We start from the raw sequence: 19,423 nt of genomic DNA, 5'->3' as shown, positions 1-19,423 counted from the left end.
TATGGGGGAACCATCGGTTTGTCCCAGGGAGCATTGATGGCGGATTTCTGGGCTGGCACAGGGCAGGGGTTAGGAGGTTGAGGGACCTGTTTGTGGAGGGGAGGTTCGTGAGCTTGGGGGAGTTAGAGGGGAAGTTTGGGCTCCCCCCGGGGAACATGTTTAGGTACATGCAGGTGAGGGCGTTTGCCAGGCAGCAGGTGGAGGGGTTCCCCTTGCCTCCCCCACGAGGGATGCGGGATCAGTTGCTCTTGGGGGTGTGGGTTGGAGGAGGGAAGATTTCGGACATATACTGGGTGATGCAGGAGGTAGACGAGGCCTCGGTGGAGGAACTGAAGGGTAAATGGGAAGAGGAGCTGGGCGAGGAGATTGAGGAGGGGACGTGGGCGGATGCCCTGGAGAGAGTGAATTCCTCCTCTTCCTGTGCGAGGCTTAGTCTCATACAGTTCAAGGTGCTGCATAGGGCCCACATGACTGGGACGAGGATGAGTAGGTTTTTCAGGGGCGAGGACAGGTGTGCTAGATGCTCGGGGAGCCCAGCGAACCACGCCCATATGTTTTGGGCGTGCCCAGCGCTGGGGGAGTTTTGGAAGGGGGTAGCAAGGACGGTGTCGAGGGTGGTGGGATCCAGGGTCGAGCCAGGCTGGGGACTCGCAATTTTTGGGGTTGCAGTGGAGCCGGGAGTGCAGGAGGCGCAAGAGGCCGGTGTTCTGGCCTTTGCGTCCCTAGTAGAAGGGAAGGATGCGAGGCCCCCAAGCGTGGAGGCCTGGATCAATGATATGGCGGGGTTCATTAAATTGGAGAAGGTGAAATTTGCCCTGAGGGGATCAGTACAAGGGTTCTTTAGGCGGTGGCAGCCTTTCCTGGACTTCCTGGCAGAACGGTAGGGAAATAGGCCGGCAGCAGCAGCAACCCGGGGCGGGGCGGGGCGGGGCGGGGGGGGGGGTTTGGACTGGGGGGAGGGAGAACTGTGTACATGGGTTTGTGGGATGTGGCAGGTGTTATCTCTTTCCCTTTTGTCGTTGGGTGTTCTTTTGGTTTTTTTTCTCTTGTTTGTAGTTGCTTTTGAAGTTGGGTGGGAATTGTTCTTGGGGTGTTACCGCGGTTGTTTTGTTAATAGAGTTGAGCTGTTTATATTTTGTACAAATTTCAATAAAAAATTTTTTTTTTTTTTTTTTAAAAGACCACCAGCTTTGAGCACGGCCAGAACATGTGAAAATGAAAAATGAAAATCGCTTATTGTCACGAGTAGGCTTCAATGAAGTTACTGTGAAAAGCCCCTAGTCGCCACATTCCGGCGCCTGTCCGGGGAGGCTGGTACAAGAATCGAACCGTGCTGCTGGCCTGCTTTAAAAGCCAGCAATTTAGCTGAGTGAGCTAAACCAGCCCCTTGTGCGCATGGTGTGCTCGCTCCCTCATCTATATTCCACCGCATCAGAAAATTGGCTCATTCTAGCCTTTGTGAGGTGCGTTCAAAACACTATTTTTAGTTGAATGAAACTCTGCCTCGCACAGGTGTTGTTGGAGGTCTTGTTCACCTGCCTCCGTGCTCACACCAAACCTTCTCCCTGGCCCTAGCTCTTCTATCCACTTTACCTTCACCCCCTCAACCGAGCCAGTTTCCTCCCCCACTATCCACTGGTATATGCTTGACGCAGAGCTGCCAATCTTTCCCAACAGAAATCATTATTCCAGATACCAAAAATCTGCATTTTGACAGTAAAATCCAGATTTTCATTTTAAAGGAAAAATGGCCACCAAACTTTACACCTTTATTGCACAAATCTAAAACACAAATGGAAAATGCAAATCCTGTGCTTCATACATGTACATCATCATGAGTGGGTGTTTTCAAATTAAGTTTCAAACATTCAGTAAATCTAAGAATGAAAAATGTGAACAAAACATTTGCCTTTTTGCATGAAGTTCAAAATTGTCCTGAACGTTTGATTAACTTCATTGACTTCTTACAAGAAACTGTATACAAGACAAAAGGAATCCTGTGCATTTATTTGTTTCAAAAAAATATTTTCAGGAAGTCATAAAAGGTAAAAGAGCACAAAGAAAAGAATGACCACAAAAAGTAGAAAGCAGAAGTTATGGTTAAATAGATGCATGATCTCAGGGCAGCAAAAAATTGGAGGGGGATCCGAAGGGGAGGCAGAGAGCACAGAGTCTCACTCTATGCTGATGATCTGCTCCTCTATATCTCGGACCCACAAAGCAGCATGGACGGAATCATCGCGCTCCTGAAAGAGTTTGGAGCCTTCTCGGGCTACAAACTCAACATGAGCAAAAGGGATCCACAAATGGAACCTCACCAGCCTGACGGAGGAAGTAAAAAAGGACCTGCAAAGATGGAACACACTCCCACTCTCCCTCGCGGGGAGAGTCCAGACGATCAAAATGAACGTACTGCCCAGGTTCCTCTTCCTGTTTAGATCCATTCCGATCTACATCCCCAAGGCCTTTTTCAAAGTGCTGGGCAAACTTATCATGCCATTCGTATGGGGTGGGGGGGGGGGGGGGGGGGGGGGGGGGGGGGGTAAAAATGCTAGGATCCCAAAGAAGGTCCTACAAAAAACAAAATCCAGGGGGGGGCTAGCCCTCCCGAACCTACAATTCTACCACTGGGCGGCAACAGCCGAGCGAGTAAGGGGATGGATCCAGGAGCCAGAAGCCGAGTGGGTACGTGCGGAGGAGGTCTCCTGCATTGGGACCTCCCTCCGGGCCCTCGCCACGGCAGCACTCCCATCCCCACCCAAAAAACACTCCAGCAGCCCAGTGGTGACAGCCACCCTCCAATCCTGGAACCAACTGCGGCAGCAATTTGGCCTGTACAAAATGTCGAACAGGGCTCCCATCTGCAACAACCATAGGTTCACACCAGCACTGACTGACGCCACCTTCAAAAGGTGGAGGCAGGACGGAGGGACACTGCCAGTCAGGGACCTATACACGGACGGCAGGATCGCAACCCTGGACGAACTGACAAGAGAAATTTTGGCTAGCCAGGGGGAACGAGCTACGGTACTTGCAGCTCAAAAACTTCTTATGAAAGGAGACAAGGACGTACCCACAAGCGCCACGACAGACACTACTGGAAGACCTACTGGACGCAAGTATCCTAGAGAAAGGGAACTGTAGCGACATGTATGACTGGTAGAAAGGGACGACGCCGTACTGGACGCAACAAGAAAGAAATGGGAGGATGACCTGGGGATTGAGATAGGGTGGGAACACTGGAGCGAAGCACTGCATAGGGTCAACTCCACCGCCACGTGCGCAAGGCTCAGCCTGACACAACTAAAAGTGGTACATAGAGCCCACTTAACAAGAAACCGTACGAGTAGGTTCTTCCCGGAGGTGGAGGACAGATGTGAACGGTGCCAAAGAGGCCCGGCCAACCACGCCCACATGTTCTGGTCTTGCCCCAGACTTGTGGAGTACTGGACAGCCTTCTTCGAGGCTATGTCCAAAGTGGTGGGGGTGAGGTTGGAGCCCGATAGTGGCGGTCTTCAGGGTTTCAGACCAGCCAGATCTATTCCTGGGGAGGAGGGCGGACGCCCTTGCCTTTGCGTCCCTGATCGCCCGTTGTAGAAACCTGTTTGGCTGGCGGTCAGCAGCATCACCCAGAGCTGCAGACTGGCTGTCCGACCTCTCGGAATCTCTCCAAATGGAGAAAATCAAATTCGCCATCCGAGGGTCAGACGGCGGCTTCCACAGAACGTGGGAGCCATTCATGCAACTGTTCCGGGACCTGTTTGTGGCCAACGAACAAGAGGAAGAATAGCCGGGTGGCCAAGAATCAGGGGAAAATGGACGGGAATCGGGGGAAGGTAGCCGGGGGGGGGGGGGCTACGGGTTCTTTATGGGGGTTTGACGGCAAGCTAAGGCCCAAAACCAAATTGTAAATAAATGCCTATAAACATGTGCCTCGGCCATATTGGGGAATGTAAAATATGTATGCCGGTTAAAGGGGGCGGCCACAGTTGTTATTATGAAGATGCTTACCTGTAAATATACTTGTTAATTTTTGCGTGTTTTTTTTTCTAATAATTTGTAATTTGTTGGATATAAAATATGAAAACTCAATAAAAAACATTTCCAACGGGCAGCACGGTGGCCTAGTAGTTAGCACAACCGCCTCACGGTGCTGAGGTCCCAGGTTCGATCCCGGCTCTGGGTCACTGTCCGTGTGGAGTTTGCACATTCTCCCCGTGTCTGCGTGGGTTTCGCCCCCACAACCCAAAAATGTGCACATTAGGTGGATTGGCCACGCTAAATTGCCCCTTAATTGGAAAAAATAATTGGGTAATCTGAATTTATTAAAAAAAAGAAAAACAAAATTTTTTTTTTTTTTTAAAAACATTTCCAAAAAAAAATAGATGCATGATGATTCAGGTTTACTTTTCAGCATTTTGTTTCATGCTCACATCAAAAAGCGAAATTTCCACAAGTAAAACAAAGATTTGCTGAATCCTGCTGAAACTTAATAACATACAACGTATTATCAGCTGCACTCCATCAGTATAGAGAGGGAAGTAGAGTTAACATTTCAGATCAATGACCATTCAACAATTCATAAATGTTAACTCTGCTTCTCTCCCCGTTGATGCTGCCTGACCCCAGAATTTCCACACTTTCTTTTCTTTCAATACATAGGAGTGCTCTACAAAGATCAGTGATAGAGCTAGTGTTGAGTCTACTTACTGTAGTCTACCCTCCCTCGACATGCATTTTTTTATCCCAATAAAATCCAGGCACCTCGATGCCACAGAGACCGCGACAATGTCAGGTGATCCTGACTGGCCCACAGTCTCGCACACGAGGCATCAAGGTGCGTATTGGTTTCCTTGGCGACAGGGCCCGCCCCCTCCTGTCCACCATGCACACCAACAGAGCATGCGTGCAGGGCGGAGAGGAGCAGGGCCTCTGCGCGGGGTCCTGTCGCCAAGGAAACCAAATGAAGCATTTTGGGAGGTGGCTTACAAATCAGCTGCCTTCTTTTGCTTATTGCAATGAGAGAAAACGTACTTCCGTATTCGAATGGGTTTTCCATTATAAAATACGGAAAATCCATGCTAGTTGGCAACTCTTGACATACTGGGCACCTCCGGCCCCGAGCAAGATAGAACCCGCTCAAGAAAATGCTTCACCGAGATGGCAGGAAAGTACTTTTTAATCCAGCTACTCACCTGGAGATACCTGAACCCATCAGCGTCCATAAGCCCATATTTCTCCTTCAGCTCCCCCAGGCTCGCAAACAGACCTTCTAGAAATAAATCCCCCACCTTGTCCAACCCCTTCTCCTTCCACTCTCTAAACCTCACATCCAGCCTAGCAGGTTTGAATAACTGGTTTGCACAGATGGGAGCTTGCCTTGAGGCAGCCTTCAAATTGAAATGTTGATGAAGCCGTCTCCACATTTTTAATGCGGCTACTACCACCAGGTTGGTCAAGTGTTTCTTCAGCACCACTGGGAGCGGAGACATTACCAAAGCCCCCAGGCTTTCCCCCCTCAGAGACTCCACCCGGACCCACAGCTCCTCACCCCGCACCACCGTTTCAACATTAACCACCCAATAGTAATATTGAATGTGGCGAGGCCAAGTGCCTTGTTCGTCTCTCCCTCTGTAGCACCCTCCTCCTGATCCTCGGGCCCTTACCCACCCAAATAAACCCAGTCACCAGCTGGTCAAACTCTGAAAAACGCTTTGGACAGGAACGCCACGAGGCACTGGAATAAAAATTTAAATCTTGGCAAGATATTCATCTTAAGTGATTGTACTCAGTCCGCCAGGAATAGTGGGAGACCATCCCATCTTTGCAGGTCTGCCTTGACCTTCCCCATCAGATTTGTGTAGTAGAGTCTCCGGAGTCCACCCCTGTCCCTTGCTATCTGGACCCTCAGATAGCGAAAATTACTTCCAGATAACCGCCCCGGTGCCCCAACACAGTCTGATTCCTTCAAGTTGTGAATCGTTGGAAATTAAAATATATATACATTTTTTTTAAACGTTTCCTTTGTCTTTTTCCCCTCTCTTAATCCAGTATTTCTGTCCTTCTCTATTGCTTTTTCTGTACAGTACCAAAGTTGACAGTGACGTTATCCACTCAAAGTTACATTCTCGCCAACCCTAGCACCAATCATTTAACAATCCTTCAATTAAATTGGTTCTGGAAATACCCAGCTTCTTGCCCTGTTTGCTCGGGCCATTCTCCCTGACTGCAACATTATCAGCTCACACTTTCAGAACCTTGCCATGCAAGAGTTTCAAAAAAAAGCTAAAAATGCAAGCGTGACTAAAAGTGAATATCGTTAGATGCCTCACCACAGCAAATGACATGCCCAATATTACAAGACTTCGGGAGGAGTAATAAGACAATGAGCAGCCAACAGCAGGGAGATAAAGCTAATTTATAATCTCTGATGAAATAAAAACAGAATTCTGAACTTACCCAAGACAGAAAATGGAAACAAACTAAAACGTCAAAATGTGCTTTCACACTAAAAGGAGTGCCGTTGACCCCAAGTACACAGCTCTCCACAGTATAAACATCTCCATGTTGCGATCAGTTTAGGAATCTGGCATCAAGTTAAGGCACCTGATCAATATAAACACAGGGAGCATTTCCTGTGTACTTACACAGTAGCTCCCAGCTCAGAGCTAAGTAGTTTATAGTGTTTACTTTTCTAAAAATGAACTAGCCTTTGGACAGAATTATTTTAAAGAATCACGGCAAGAGAGAAAAGAAATGTGCATTGCTCAATTGTGCGAGATAGATATATGCTGAAAGATCTTCCTGATCTTACCTTATTAATGTATGGCATCGGTGGAATTCTGTTCACAAACCATCAGCAAACCCCTCCATGCACAGTACATCATACAAACACACAATCACATCAGGTCTGGTGTAGAATTGGGAGTTTTAGAACACTTGCATCATAGATAAGCAGAAGGAAAAGAGGAGGAAGCAGTTTTCTGAAGGGCATGCAATAATAATAAAGTGAACAATTTCTTATTTTATTTTAGAATACCCAATTCATTTTTTCCAATTAAGGGGCAATTTATCGTGGCCAATCCACCTCCCCTGCACATCTTTGGGTTGTGGGGGCGAAACCCACGCAAACACGGGGAGAATGTGCAAACTCCACACCAAGAGAGCCGGGATCGAACCTGGGACCTCGGTGCTGTGAGGCATCAGGGCTAACCCACTGCGCCACCGTGCTGTCCTAGTGGACAAATTTGAGGAATGCATTACATCAAAGACGATGACATGCTGATGGCAGATGTTCAAGCCAGACTTCAACTCAAGGAGAAAATACTGTTTAATATTTAAAAGCAGTGAGCAGCAGCCTTGTTAAAGGTAGAAGCTTAGCTGAGACAATTCTCAGAACCAGACTAGTAAACACAACGGATTACTTGTTTACATTTACGGGGTGTGGACGTTGCTGGTTAGGCCAGCATTTATGGGGCAGCACGGTGGCACAGTGGTTAGCATTGCTGCCTACGGCGCTGAGGACCCGGGTTCGAATCACGGCCCTGGGTCACTGTCCGTGTGGAGTTTGCACATTCTCCCCGTGTCTGCGTGGGTTTCACCCCCACAACCCAAAGATGTGAAGGATAGGTAGATTGAACACTCTAAATTGCCCCTTAATTGGAAAAAATTATTGGGTACTCAAAATAACAGAAAAAATAGGCCAGCATTTATTGCCCATCCCTTGTTGCCCTTCAGAAGGTGGTGGTGAATTGCCTTCTTGAACCGCTGCAGTCCTTGAGGTGTAGGTACACCCACTATGCAGTTAGGGAGGACGTTCCAGGATTTTTGCTCCAGCGACAGCGAAGGAACGGGAATATATTTCCAAGTCAGGATGATGAGTGACTTGGAGGGGAACCTCCAGGTCGTGGGGTTCCCAGGTATCTGCTGCTCTTGTCCTTCTAGATGGCAGTGGTTGTGCGTTTGGAAGGTGCTGCCAAAGGAACCTTGGTGAGTTACTGCAGTGCATACGTCTACAAAAAGCAGTCAAAGCTGACGGAAAGACATATACTGTGCAATCAATGCAGAAAAAGAAATCTTTAAGTTAGCCATGCAGAGTTCATTGCAACGCTGTGCCAGGGTTCATTTACAAGAAGCCAAGGATACAACCTAGGGGTTACAGGGACAGGGGCGGGGGATTGGGTCTGGGTAGGGTGCTATATTGGAGCAAGGGCCGATGCAGACTCGATGGGCCAAATGGCCTTCTTCTGCACTGCAGGGTTTCAATCATTTTACAACTAGAGAGTCTGGAATTTAAATTTCTGGAACAAGTTGAACCAGTTTCAAGAATTTAGTATGTCAGCAGTTAGGACTTATGAAAAGAACTGATGCGATCACGTACAATAAATGTTAAAAGTGACAGACATATTTAAGGGTTTGAGATGCTGGCCTCAGCTCCGCCCCAAACTTTTTATAAAACTTTACTGGGAACCCGTTCGGCCCCAGGGCCTTCCCTGCATGCATCGCACCTATGCCATCCATCACTTCCTCAACCGGGGCCCCAGGCCCTGAACCAGCCCCTCCTCCACCTTGGAAAGAACCGATCCAGGAAACGCCGCATCCCTTCCTCCCCCTCGGGGCTCTGACTCATACAGCCCCTTATAAAAGGGTTCAAATGTCCCATCACCCCTGCCGAATCAGTCACCACCGTACCCCTCTCGTCCCTCATCCTACTGATCTCCCTCATTGCTGCCTACTTCCTCAACTGGTGGGTCAGCATCCTGCTCACCTTCTCCCTGTAATAATAATCACAATAATAATATTATTGCTGGTGAGGATGTATAATAAGGTGAAGGAGAGGGAGCATCTTCCCCTACTTTGTCGCAGGCTTTCACAACCCTGATTTTAAAGAAGGATAAGGACCCAGAGCGTGTGGTTGTACCGCTCGATATTGCTGCTGAATGTTGATGGTAAGCTGTTGGTGAAGGTACTTCCGTTGCGAATTGATGACTGTGCCGAGGGTGATAGGTTCAGACGGGATTTGTGAAGGGACGGCAGTTGTCGGCGAAACTGCAGAGTTTACTTAATGTGTTTATGATGCATTCGGTGGAGCAGGGGTTGGAGTTGGCGATGGAAGCGGAGAAGGCTTTTTTTAATAAATTGAGAGTGCCCAATTCATTTTTCCAATTAAGGGGCAATTTAGCGTGGCCAATCCACCGAGCCTGCACATCTTTGTGTTGTGGGGACGAAATCCACGCAAACATGGGGAGACTGTGCAAACTCCACACGGACAGTGACCCAGAGCCAGAATGAAACCTGGGACGTCGGCGCTGTGAGACAGCAGTGCTAACCACTGTGCCACAGTGCTGCCCTGCAGAGGAGGCTTTTGATTGGGTGGAGTGGATGTACGTATTGGAGGTGCTGGGTGGTTTGGATTAGGGCAGGGGTTTGTGGATTGGGTCCAGCTGTTGTACAAGACGCCGGTAGCGTGCATTCAGCCAAACGGAGCGAGTTTGGGGTACTCTGGGCTACATTGTGGGATGAGACAGGTTTGCCTGCTCGCCCCGATGCTTTTTGCCTTGGGAGGCGAGGGATTGAGGAGGGGGTGCTGTGCAGAGGACTTTGTTGTACGCGGATGATTTATTATTATATATCTCGGACCCGCCACAACCCAAAGATGTGCAGGGTAGGTGGATTGGCCACACTAAATTGCCTCTTAATTGGAAAAAATTAATTAGGTATTCTAAATTTTTTTATTTTTAAAAACAAATTGTTTAATTATATATCTTGAACCCGACGGGTAGCATTGGAGGGGTATTGGAGATTTGGGGAGAATTTGGTCAGTTTTCAGGATATAAATATAGAACATAGGAAAGAGTGAGGTGTTCCTGATTAATGCCAGAGGGCAGGAAAGGAGATTAGCCGAGTTGTCATTTAGGGTGCTGGGGACAAGCTTTCGGTACTTAGGGATTCAAGTGGCGCGGAGCTGGGCCCAGTAGCACAGATTGAACTTGGCTCGATTGGTGGAGGGGATGAAGGTGGATTTTAAGAGGTGGGACGTTTTGCTGCTGTTACTGGCTTGGTGGGTACAGACAGTGAAAATGATGATGCTGCCCAGGTTTCTGTTTGTGTTTCAGAACCTCCCTATCTTTGTCCCCAAGTCATATTTTACGTCAGTAGGATAATTTGGGGGTTTGTGTGGGCGCGGAAGGCCCTGTGGATGAGGCGGATATTTTTGGAAGATGGGGCTGGCATTGCCGAATTTGATACATTATTGTTTGGCGGCGAATTTTGCGATGATACGGAAATGGGCTGTGGAGGAGAGATCGATCTGGGAGCGGGGGAGGAGGCGTTGTGTATGGAAATGGGCTTGAGGGCTTGGTTGTTGGCGCCTCTGCCATTCTTGCTGGCCGGTACTCCGTAAACCCAGTGGTGGTGTCGGCAATAAAGGTGTGGGGGTAGGGCAGGCAACATTTTGGGCTGGAGGGTATGTCGCTGTGGGCACCGATTTGCGACAACCATAGGTTTGTGCCCGTGGGGCTAGATGCGTGGTTTCGGGGAGGGCAGGTGGGGATTGAATATTTCAGGGGCTTTAATAATAATCTTTATTGTCACAAGAAGGCTTACATTAACACTGCAATGAAGTTACTGTGAAAATTCCCTAGTTGCCACATTCTGGGGCCTGTTCTAGAACACAGAGGGAGAATTCAGAATGTCCAATTCACCGAATAGCATTTCCTTCGGGACTTGTGGGAGGAAACCGGAGCACCCAGAGGAAACCCACGCAGACACGGAGAGAACGTGCAGAATCCGCACAGACAGTGACCCAAGCCGGGTATCGAACCCAGGACCCTGGCGCTGTAAAGCAACACCGTGCTACCGTGCCGTCCTTGTTAGAGCGGGACTGCAGGGGATGAAGGAATTGTATGAGTTGCCCAAGGGAAATGGCTTTAGGTTCCTGCAGCTACTGGATTTTGTGAGGCATGAGTTGCCTTCCTTCCTGGGGCTGCCGCCCCTGGTGTTCCAGGATGAGCTGATTTCGGAGGATGAAATAGGGATGGGGAAGGTGTCGGATATTCATAAGGAATTGATGGAGAGGGAGGGCACCCGGTGAGGATATTAAGCGCAAGTGGGAGGAGGAGCTGGGAGGGGAGGTGGGGGCTAGGACATGGGCAGAGTCCTTGCGGAGATTGAACGTGTCCATTGTGTGAGAGGTTGAGCCTCCTCCAGTTTTAAGAGGTGCACAGGGCCCATATGATGCTGGCGAGGATGAGCAGGTTCTTTGCAGGGGTGGAGAATAGATGTGGGTGGTGCATGGGGGGGGGACCGCAAATCACAGCCACATATTCTAGGCAAGTCCAAGACTGAGCGGGTTCTGGCAGGGGTTTTCGGATATGATGTACGAGGTGTTGGGTGTGCGGTGGTTTGGAGGTGGTGATATTTTGTGGCGGAAGACCCGGGGATCCGCGGGGGGGAGAGAGGGGTTTATCCGGAGATGGAAACTGTTCATTGATTTCTTTCAGAATTGTCAGGTCAGGGACGGGGAGGGGGGAGAAGGAGTGTAAGGGGGTTAAAATAGAGAAGGCGGTGTGTGGTGGGGTGTTGGTATCGGGGGGGGTTTGGAGATTTGTGGTTGTCCATTGGGTTGGTGTGTTCTTCTGATATTCTGCGTATATATGTATTTTCAACAAAAAAAATGACAGCCATTCCTCGGAGGTATTTCCATCTTTTTTTTAAATTTAGAGTACCCAATTCATTTTTTCAAATTAAGGGGCAATTTAGCATGTTCAATCCACCTACCTTGCACATCTTTGGGTTGTGGGGGCGAAACCTACGCAAACACGGGGAGAATGTGCAAACTCTACGCGGACAGTGACCCAGAGCCAGGATCGAACCTGGGACCTCGGCGCCGTGAGACTGCAGTGCTACCACTGCGCCACCGTGCTGACCCTTGGGTATTTCCATCTTTGATCTTACTCCTCAAGACAGCAAGTTTTGAAATGTTGTTTTAGAACGATTCACAAACTTGTCCTTTATCAACAAACATCTCCTCTCCTCTACCGACCTGCTTTTCAGCTACTACTGCCAGGAGATCTGCTATCATCGAATGTCACGCTCTACTACCACCAGACCTGCTACTGAGGCTAAAAACAATGAGTCAGTCTTAAATGAGTTACATGCAATCATTAGAAGCATACTAAATGATTTATTTAATTATTTGAGAACTAATGTACTGATTCAGCATTTTCCAGAACCTTCTTAGAATTAGACACTAATACCTTTACTCTAGAAAGTATTCAATGGAGCATACACTAAGTAACAAGTTCTGTAAAAACCAAGTTGTTGCCGAAAAAGTCCTGTTGATTAAAAAATAAATTTGAAGTTGCTGTTATTCATCCGTGGAAATTAGCACACTAATGGATAAACTGTTCTAATTTAGAAGAAAGTAACTAATCAATTAAGTATTCAATTAGTAAATCTTCAATTGCACCCATCCTAACCTAAGATTTGCTTAGCGGTTCTGAAGTTCATGGATGGTTGCTATTTGTCAAATCTTTACAATAGTTAAGAACACAGAACATACAGTGCAGAAGAAGGCCATTCAGCCCATCAAGTCTGCACCAACATATTTAAGCTCTCACTTCCACCATACCCCCGTAACCCAATAACCCCTCCTAACCTTTTTTGGTCACCAAGGGCAATTTATCATGGCCAATCCACCTAACCTGCACGTCTTTGGACTGTGGGAGGAAACCCACGTAGACAGAGGGAGAACGTGCAAACTCCGCACAGTGACCCAGCAGGGAATCGAACCTGGGACCCTGGCACTGTGAAGCCACAGAGCTATCCACTTGTGCTACCGTGCTCTCCTGTGAGATTAAGGGCCATGTGAGATTTGACGGTATACAATAATGGCCAACAGATCACATGCAGTTCTTTGAAAGGTCATCTTGGTTGGTTTGACAATTATTCACAGGGGTGCATTAGGAATTTTATGTTTTAAAGTACTGCATTCCAGTTTATTATTGTGCTGAATGTCTTGCTGAAACAATTCACCATGTGTTTATTTATATTACGCTATTGCCCATGTGGGCTCCACCATGGACCTCCTGGTTCCGTGTGAATTGATGGTCGCATCAATTTAATCAACTACAACGCCACTATGGAATTGGCCCTCAAATCTGACCGACTGGAACTCGATCCGCAGGCCGCGGAGGTGAAAGAGATTTTTTCGCACTGGCTCCGCTGTTTCAAGGCCTACCTCGCCGCCTCCTCCTCGCCTTCCACCTCCGACGAACAGAAGCTGAGTCTCCTCCACGCACAGGTGAGCCATCGAATCTCTGTTCAACCTCGAGGAAGCCTCCACCTACACAGACACCCTCGCGATGCTAGAGCGCCTCTACGTAAGACCCACGAACGAGGTATACGCGCGACATCTCCTCACCACTCGCCGCCAGCGTCCCAGGGAATCGCTGGAAGAGTACCTACGTGACCTCAAAGTCCTTGCACGAAGCTGCAATTACCAGGCCGGTACGGCCACTCAACATATGGACCTCACCATCTGGGACACCTACGTGGCTGGAGTCAGGTCCAACTACGTGAGACAGCACCTACTCGAAAAAGGTGCCCTCGACCTGGAAGAGACGGTAAACTTAGCCTCCTCTCTGGAAGTAGCGTTCCAAAGCCTTAACGCGTTCCCGCCCGATCACGCGGCCCCCCTCGTGGACCCCCGACCAAAGAATACCCCAGGCCTGTGCCGCACGGCAGCCTGCCCACCATGGAGGGGCTACCCTGTTATTTTTGCGGCCAGCCTCAACACCCCAGGCAACGCTGCCCAGCCTGGAACGCGAACTGCAGTGATGGGAGAAAAGGATATTTTCCTAAAGTTTGCCTGGCCAGGTCCAAAATCTCTAAATCGGAGGCCCGACCCTCGGACTCACAGGCCCGCAGATCCCGCAGCATGGCAGCGTGTCTGCCAGCTCCTCCACCCCCAGGACACATCATCGGCCTCGTGTTGTCCGTGGGGGCAGCCATCTCCAAGCCCGCACAACACGTGCAACCCAGTCGAAAGGGAGGCCCAAGCCATCGTGGAAGCCGTGCGGCACTGGAGGCACTACCTCGCTGATATGAGGTTTACCCTCGTCACCGACCAACGATCGGTAGCCTTCATGTTCGATAATATGCAGCGGGGCAAAATCAAGAATGGTAAGATCTTGAGGTGGAGGATCGAACTCTCCACCTATAATTACGATATAGCATATCGCCCTGGGAAGCTCAACGAGCCCCCAGATGCCCTGTCCCGCGGCACATACGCCAGCGCGCAAGATGACAGACTACATGCTATCCACGATGACCTCTGCCACCCGGCTTCTCTACTACATCAAGGCCCGCAACCAGCCCTACTCCACTGAGGAGGTCAGAGCCATGACCAGGGCCTGCCAGATCTGCGCGGAGTGTAAACCGCACTTCTACCGACCGGATAAGGCCCACCTGGTAAAGGCATCCCGGCCCTTTGAGTGCCTCAGTATCGATTTCAAAGGGCCCCTCCCCTCCAACAACCGCAACACAAATTTCCTCAACATCATCGACGCGTTCTCCCGCTTCCCCTTTGCAATCCCTTGCCCCGACATAATGTTTCTGCCCGGTTTCGAACCGGGGACCTGTCGCGTGTGAGGCGAACGTGATAACCATTATACTACAGAAACCACTCCCTTGCCCCGACATGACCGCGGCCACTGTCATTAAAGCCCTACATAGTGTCTTCACGCTGTTCGGTTTCCCCACATGCGTCCACAGTGACCTGGGCTCATCGTTCATGAGCGACGAACTGCGTCAGTACCTGTTCAGCAAAGGCATCGCCTCGAGCAGGACTACCAGTTATAACCCCCGGGGAAACAGGCAGGTAGAAAGGGAGAACGCGACGGTCTTGAAGACCGTCCTCCTGGCCCTACGGTCTAGGAATCTCCTGGTCTCCTACTGGCAGGAGGTCCTCCCCGACGCACTCCACTCTATTAGGTTCCTCCTTTGCACGGCCACAAACGGGACCCCTCATGACCGCCTGTTTGTTTTCCCCAGGAGATCCACCTCAGGGGCCTCGCTTCCGCCCTGGCTGAAGAAACCGGGGCCCGTCCTGCTCCGCAAGCACGTCAGGAGCCATAAGTCCGATCCCTGGTCGAGAGGGTCCAGCTTCTACACTCCAACCCCCAGTACGCATACATCGAACACCCCGACGGCCGACAGGATACGGTCTCCCTCCGGGACGTGGCACCCGCAGGTTCCGCTACCGCCGCAACCCCATCTTACCCTGCCCAACCTACACTGACCAGCGCCCCCGCCCCTACGTGGCACCCGCACCCCCTCCCGCCTGCCATTCCCCCTTCACCAACCCACAGGAATGAAGCTCCAGAAGACACGCTCCCAGAGTCCACGTCTGTACCCGCACCGGCAACTTCACTATCGATGCCAGCGCGGATGGGTTCGACGCCCGGGCCAGCGGCGACACCAGAGCTTCGGCATTCACAGCGCACAATCCGTGCACCGGATAGGCTGAACATATGAACCCGTCACCCCCACCGGACTTCATTGTTTTAAACAGGGGGTGAATGTGGTGAATGTATTGCTGTAACAATTCACCATGTGCTTATCTGTATTACGCTGTTGCCCATGTGGGCTCCACCTATGGACCATTGTATGGTATTACCTATAATGTAGCATATTGGGGCCTGTGTGGGCTCCGCCTCTGACTCCACCCCTTGAGGGGAGGTATAAAGAGCAGTCGTCCTGTAGGCAGCTCCCACTAACAAACCAGTCGCAGGCAGGCACTGTTCTAGTTGATTAAAGCCACAGTTTACTTCTACTCCTGGTTTCGTGTGAATTGATGGTCGCATCAATTATATCCAATATTTTTCTGTATAATCAGGGATGCACTACGTCAGGTGGAACTTAAACTCAATTCCAAAAAAAGTCCAAGAGGCAAGATGGCAAAGTTAGCAAATTTACGAAAAAAAGAGTCAGAACTTTTCAAGTCAATTTTTACTTCCGATTTGAAAACCTGGGATTTTGCTTTTTTCAACAACCCATAATCTATACAGACGTCAGGGGCATGAGATTAGAGCCAAAAAACTGAGGTAATTGGTGAAAATCACTTTTAAAAAGTTACATTAAACATCACTAAAATGTAGTATAGAAGGGTATGTGTGCATGCACTGCAATGTAGTGGAAAAGGGTACGTGGGTGTGCACTGTAATTCAAGTTTCCTTATTCACATATCCTCAGTAATGTGGTCTTAATAGGTTTATTACCAGGTTTCTCATCCAGAGACCTGCATTAATAACCCAAACAGCAGAGCAGTTTTTTAAAAATTGTAAATAAAAAGTTGGTATTAGTTCACAAAAAGTGGCCATGAAGCTCTCAGATTTCCATAAAAACCCAAACACTTCACCAAATGTCCATTAAGTCAACTCAAATGAATAAGAAAGTGGGTTCAATGTTCAACACATTGACAATTTCCTGTTGTTCTATTTTGCGCTACTGCCATTGACCAATTTCATATCCCATGATTGACCAAAGTTCAACTGATAAATCAGTTTACTCTTTCCCGATTTTAGCTGTCGCTGTGCTACATTGAGGAACCAGATCACAGTCGGTAAAATAGAAAACTAGATCCAAATCAGTGGATGGAATTCTGCAATCTCAATTTCAAATGTTAATTGTGGATCATTTGGTGCTCTTATTCCAGAAATCAAAGCTGATCCTGCAGTGCAGTGCTAAGGGAGTGTCACACTGTCCGATGTCACCTTTCAGATGTGATGTTAAACTAAGTTGGTCTGCCTGTTTTTAAAGAGCGGGGGAGTTACGCTCTTGTGTCCTGACCAACATTTATTCCTCATCGTCATCACAAAGGAACAGACTTGGTCATTATCATGTTGTTGGCTATGGAAACTTGTACACCGGTGGGCTGGGGGTCCTACATTATTCCAGTGATAGCACTGGCTGTAAAGCTCTTTGGGCCATCTGGGGTGGGATTCTCTCAACCCGGGGCCGGGGCGGAGAATCACCGCAACTGACTTGAATCTCACCACTCCACCCCGACGCCGGGACGCAATTCTCCGCAGGGTGGAGAATAGGCGCCATTAGCGCCGGCGTGGTTGGTGCAACGCCGGTTGGGGGCCGCTCTACAGGCCCCCCCCCCTCCCCGGCGATTCGCCACCCGGGATGGGCCGAGTGGCCGTAACAGAAAACCCGAGTCCCGCCGGTGCCATTCACACCTGATCTTAGCTGGCGGGACCTGGGGACCTGGATGGGTCCTGGGGCAGCCTGTGTGTGTGTTTGGGGGGGGGAAGGGGGGTTCGACCCCGGGGGGGGGGCATCCGTTGTGGCTTCGCCCGCGATCGGGGCCCACCGATCGGCGGACCGGCTTCTCCAGCTGGGGGCCTCCTTTCTTCTGCGCCGGCCCCTTTAGCCCTACGCCATGTTGCATCAGGGCCGGCGCGGAGAAGGGAGCCACTGCGCATGTTGGAAACGTGCCACAGCGCATGCGTGGACCCCAGGGCGCCCGGTAGATGCCAGGATCAGCAGCTGGAGCAACAAGGGTCGCTCCAATGCCGTGCTGGCCCCCTGTAGGGGCCAGAATTACTGATCCTGAGGCCATGTTGACGCCGTTAGGAAACACGACGGCGTTTACGACGCGTCAGCACTAAGCATCAGGATCAGAGAATCCCACCCTAGTTGTCATGAAAGATGTTTTATACATCATACCCAAAGTACCTTTTTCTTTCATCCATACTATAGACAAAGACTATTTTAATCTCTTCAATCAATATAGTGCTGGAACATAAAAGGGGTCACGCAGGTCAACACCACATAATAATTACAGATGACAATTTCGTGGGATTAGTCACAAGAAAAGAGCTCTAAAAAACTGAGATGGAATATTTATTTGTGGTCTGCTAATTATTACACAAATGGGAAACAAACCCGCCAAAGTCTGCAATACTTTGAGTTCAAGCATCCACAGCAGTTTAAAAACAGCAAACAACGGGCGGCATGGTGGCGCCGTGGTGGGACTGCGGCACTGAGGACCCGGGTTCAATCCTGGCCCCGGGTCACTGTCCGTGTGGAGTTTGCACATTCTCCCCGTGTCTGCATAGGTTTCACCCCCACAACCCAAAGATGTACAGGTTAGGTGGGTTGGCCACGCTAAATTGTCCCTTAATTGGGAAAGAAAATAATTGGGTACTATCAATTTTTTTTTTTAAAGCCCTCATGAAGGATATTAGAAGAAGTGGATGAAGGGAATACATTCCAAAATTAGTTGCAAGTAACATTTCTACTATTCTCCATCAACACTTTGCAAACTCATTCGGTGAATAACTAGTTATACAAACCTGAAATGTCCAATGTTTGAACCAGTCTGTTTTACACTCATTTGCACATAAAAGGGATACAGCAACTCCTGATGGCTATCCAAAAACCTCTGCTTGAAAGTTACATTTGTCAACACATATTGTAGACAGAAATCAGATCAGTTATGGTGTCCTTCATGTTTAATAAACAAACATGAACTGAACACAGTGAACAAGTGGACAAAGCAACAGACAGTAGTCAGCGGAATGGAAGAATACACCAGGTAAGAGTGTATTGCGGTGCCATTATGCCTGGTCCACATTTTGCGTGGACCAGCGCTAAATGGCACCATGGCGAGAGCTCCCAGATGCGGGCGTTCGATCCCAGACTTTGGGAGACTCCAGCGCAGACATATTTATGTGAGGCTAACTCCTCACTTCAATATGCAAGTCTGGATCCCACCCAATGAGGGCGAGATCCAGGTTGTGACGTCTCACGAGACCTCATTATATCGCGAGGCGTCTCGTGAGATTTAACGGCTTCGCTACATTCCGAGTCGGACACAACGAGGCTGTATGATCGGACTCCAGATATGGATATCTGCCTACAAGTTATTTTCTAAGCTAACATACAAAGACGAATTGTGCAGGTTATCCAAGAGCTGTTTGCATTAGTGGAACTGGACCTCAGTCGGAATTTCCAGCAGCGGAGAACAAAAAAAGGATTGAAGATAATAAGAAGGAAGCAGTGGGAACAAAGTGATCAGTGGGCCCCGGATTAAAGTGTTAACATTTAGTTGCCACCTCTTCTATTTTAAAAATTCCAAATAATTACAACAGATGAGAAAGTCCCTTATTGCGAAAGCCTTAAAACTTACTCGAATCATCTGATTAGTTCTTAGGCATATAATAATCTTCATTATTGTCACAAGTAGGCTTACATTAACACTGCAATGAAGATACTGTGAAAATCCCCTAGTTGCCACACTACGGTGCTTGTTCGAGTACAGAGGAAGAATTCAGAATGTTCAATTTACCCAACAAGCACGTCTTTCGGGACTTGTGGGAGAAAACCGGAAGAAGCCCACGCAGACATGGGG

At 49.0% G+C, this 19,423-nt stretch overlaps 1 protein-coding gene and 1 non-coding gene across 4 annotated transcripts in view; both read right to left on the bottom strand.

Moving 5' to 3' along the window:
• snx10b (sorting nexin 10b) overlaps positions 1 to 19,423 on the bottom strand; it is an 82,525-nt gene that overhangs the window by 44,438 nt on the left and 18,664 nt on the right. The gene's annotated exons all lie outside the window — the stretch shown is intronic.
• On the bottom strand, positions 14,612 to 14,684 carry trnav-cac. Its single transcript has one exon. It is a non-coding gene; the product is annotated as a tRNA-Val (tRNA).

The sequence above is a fragment of the Scyliorhinus canicula genome, chromosome 5, assembly GCF_902713615.1.
Source record: "Scyliorhinus canicula chromosome 5, sScyCan1.1, whole genome shotgun sequence".
NCBI lineage: Eukaryota > Metazoa > Chordata > Chondrichthyes > Carcharhiniformes > Scyliorhinidae > Scyliorhinus > Scyliorhinus canicula.
This window is presented reverse-complemented; position numbering and strand designations above follow the sequence as displayed.